Source organism: Pteropus vampyrus, unplaced genomic scaffold, assembly GCF_000151845.1.
Source record: "Pteropus vampyrus isolate Shadow unplaced genomic scaffold, Pvam_2.0 Scaffold494, whole genome shotgun sequence".
Classification (NCBI taxonomy): Eukaryota; Metazoa; Chordata; class Mammalia; order Chiroptera; family Pteropodidae; genus Pteropus; species Pteropus vampyrus.
Window position 1 is genome coordinate 81,254 of NW_011889275.1, and position 3,960 is coordinate 85,213.

Here is a 3,960-nt window from a genome sequence, read left to right on the forward strand (position 1 = left end):
GCGAGGACAGTTGAGTTAAACACACTCTGGGGTTCAGGTCCTGGCAGAGCCCGGCTCTCATCGGGTTGATTTACGTCCACCTGTCATTCCCAGCCCTGGTTTCCTCCCTCCCCACAGACGCTAACCCAAATGGCCCCAAACGCCACGCACCCTCAGAAAATGTGTTGTCACACTGCATTGCTTCCGATTTATCTTAAACCATCATTTTACGAATCGCAGCCTCCTCATTTCCACACGCCAATGCCTCCTTTACCGGGCACCTACTATGCGCCAGGCACTGGTCTATCTAGCGGGCACCTACTGTGGGCCAAGCATTGTTCCAGGTGCTGGACATGGAGCTGTTAACAAGTCAGACGAAACTAAATGCTTTCCCACGACAGAGCTGACATTCTAGCAGGAGGTGACGGATAAGAGACGATAAACGATTTAAAAGTAGAGAGTCTCCATGAGTGACCAGGTCAGTAGACCAGGGCTGGGCGGCAGGCCCACGTGTGCCAGAGCCAGCTCACACCAGCCAGGAGCGCTGACTGGCAAATTCTCATGAATTTCGAGAGTGGGTTACTAAACACGGTCATTATTAAAAAACCAAATCAAGTCCACACACAATGAAACAAGGTGTATTAAACACAAAGTCAGTCAGTACTCAAAACTCATCAATTCCTGTTTTCTTTTTTAAGAATATTTTTAAAAATTTATTTATTTTTTTAATGGTAAGTTTCAGCTGTACGTTTTAATAGTAAGGCGCATATATATTTACACCGCGTGTTCAATTCCCTAATTATTTTTACGACCACCTACGTTTCGACGTTATTTATGTCTATCGCCTCCCACCTGTCACATGCCATCTCTCTCCTTCCGGCTCTGTGCTCAGTGGTGTCACACCGGTCGGTGGCTATCAGTCCAAGGCGGAGTATTCACCACAGAAAGTGGCAAAGGCTGCAGATCATGGGCTTTCTGTTTCTTTGTTTCTCTCGTCACCCAGACAGCTGTTAAACCTTCACGAGGTCACGGCCAGACAGCTCTGCCCGGGGACAAGCTGGCGGTCTTGGCGTCTGTCCTCTCCGAGGTCCGTGTGGGAGCTGCAGAGTTCAGTGTCCATTTGCTGGGGGACAGCACAGGACCAGAGTACCCGGACGTGGCAGCCCTGGGGCCTTTCTGGGAAACGGAAACTGTGCCTTCTTCAGGGCGACGCGGACATGCTGTGTGGCTTCAGACTTCAGGCGCCCTGTGCGTTGGGGGACACGGCCCACGCCGTCATTCCTGGCCTGCGTTCCTTCCGTCAAATGGAGAGGAAAAATGAAGGTTGCTTTTCTCCGGTTTCCAACCCACGCTCCTGGCTGTGGTGGTTGCATCCCATGGTTTATGCAGGCTCCTTTCACGTTGTTAGGGTTTCTGAAAGTGGAGGGCATCTTCCAACTAACCGATGGCGTCTTAGCCTCATATCATAATTTAATCGACGGCTCCTTTTTCTTTCTTGCTGGTATACAAAATAATAGTGCAGACACAAGCCACGGCATTGCGGGTTGGCGGGGGGTGGGATACGGGTTCTAGGGAAAGTAAGCTCACGGAGTGATCTGACCATATATCCTGACTTGGGCAGGCGTGGTGGGTAGTCACGCCCCGGGGCAGAGAGCTTCTGGAGCGAGAGGGTTTCCAGCCGGCCTCATCCATTGTTCTTGTATGTCTAAGGCGAATACACCTTTGAAATGCCAGAAGCAACACCCTCCAGAGAGCAGAGACCTCCTTAACCATCCTGTAACCCGGACCCTGCCTTGTTCTCTCTCTCCCACCTTCCCGTGATCTTCCCCACAGTTCCCTCCTTCATTTCAAATGCGTGAGAGAAGCTGCAAAGCTAGTTAGGAGTTGGGCATCTGAGAAGTGCTTTCGGGAGAAGAAAAAGAGGCTAAGAGGAGGGACAGTTAGAACCAGAGAGGGTAACTGGAAACATAGGGCGTGAGGGCGCCCCCTGTAGGCTCTCCCCGTTCTTGTCTAGGTTAAAGTCTCCGTCATACATTTTTTTTGACAGGCGGCATGCCCCTTCCGTACCTATAGAAGATGTCTCTGGAATATTAGCAGGTTTTTGTCCAGATAAGAAGGATTCCTCTCTCTCCCCACACCCTCGACAATGCCCGTCATTCTTTCATTCATTCGTTCGTTCATTCATTCATTCGTTCAGCAAATACTTATTGAATCCTGTTGTGTGCCAGGTACTATTCCAGCAACACAACAGAGAAATGCCTCTGCCCATGGGGAACTCACGTCTGGAGGAGAGGCAGGCAAGAAACAGGTAGGTAAAACACGAAGCTTCGCACATGGGGGTGCGTGCCAGGATTGCAGGGAAGGGGTGCGATTTTAAGTGGCTGGTTATGCTCTGGAAGGCTAATTCAGCAGACCTGGGCTGTCCAAGCCCTGCACGTTATTACGAAAACATAAGTTTGGCCCTGGCCTTGCCTGGGTTCTGGGAGGTAGCCGCTAAACCCCTGGAATACCCTGTCTCTATTTATCTATTTATCTATTTATCAAATGCCTCAGGGCATTCGATCTCTGATTAAAGTCAGTGGTGAAGGCAGATGGCTGTGCCTACGTGACCAGCACCCAATAAGATGCCCAGACTCCAAAGCTCAGGTGGGCTCCCTTGGTGGGCGATGCTCTACGTGTCATCCCTGCTGGGAGAATCGGTTCCCCGAATACACCGAAGAAGGACAACAGGATGCTCACACCTGGTCCCTCCCGGACCCCGCCTGCGTAAACCAAGAGAACAGCGGCTTTTCCGAGTTCCGTGGGTCCTTCCGTTGATCACCGAGGAAGTCTTCCTGGAGAGGATGATGAGGACGGAAGACATCGCACGGACATCCGCTTTGGAAGAGGGTTCTTGCCGCTCCGTGAACCGCAGGTGCGGAATGGGAGTTTCACGGGGGGTGGTAGGTGACATCGGGGGGCGGTTGGGGCCAGGCGGTCTAGAGCCTCGTCGGCCGCCACCACCAGGAAACTCGACTTTCACTCCGAGACGGAAGGCACTGCAGGATCCGGAGGAGTGACCTGCCCTGACTTACTTTGCAAAAGGTCACTCTGGTTGCCGTGTCGCAAAGAGAATGTAGGTGGACAAGGACAGGGACAGGGAGACCAGGTGGAACGCTTACAAAGAGACGAGGGTGGGTGGGAGGGGCCAGAGCGGCGAGGACGGCAGGCGTTGAGCAATGGTCCGATTCTGGACCTGTTTTGAAGATAGAGCTGGCGGGGACGGGTAGCGAAACACACGCGTGGTCTGAGCAAAGGCGTTCGAGAAACGCGAGGACGGAGCGACCTGTCCGCTGGGAAGACCGGGGGGACGGCAGGAGGGGCTCGTCGGGGACGTGAGACGGGTGGAGGGCAGGGATCCGCATGAGAACGCGCGGATGTTGAGTAGGCAGCCGGATGCTAAGTTGGGAGTTCTAGAGCCAGGTAGACTTGGGAGTTGTCAGCACGCGGCTGGTATTTAAAACCATGCGGCCCGACGAGGTCGCCGAGGGAGTGAGTGTAAACAGAAGAGCGAAGAGGATCCGGTGCCAAGGCCTGAGATGCTCCGCCACGTAGACTTCGGGGCCACGAGGAGCAAACAGCGCCAGACACGAGCGAGGAGCAGCCAGTGGATGATGAGGAAGACCAGGAAGGTGTAGCGTCCCAGTGGCCGAGGACAGAAACAGGAAGCGACGGATCCACTTGTGAGACGTCGCCGCCAACTCAAGTAAGACGAACCCTAAGGAGTTGGTTCAACAACGTGGAAGTTACTGGTGCCCCAGACGGGGGGCATGGCGGGCGGAGCCGCGGGGGAGAAAGCCCGCCCGGAGTGGGCTTGAGAGAGAACGTTCCAGAGGGGTTGCAGACTGCGAGCAGAGCCAACTTTGTAGAGAAGAATTGCAGTCAAAGGGGAGCAAAGATCGGGCCAGGGGAGCATGTGGGTGGAGAGGAGGGTTGTTGGTT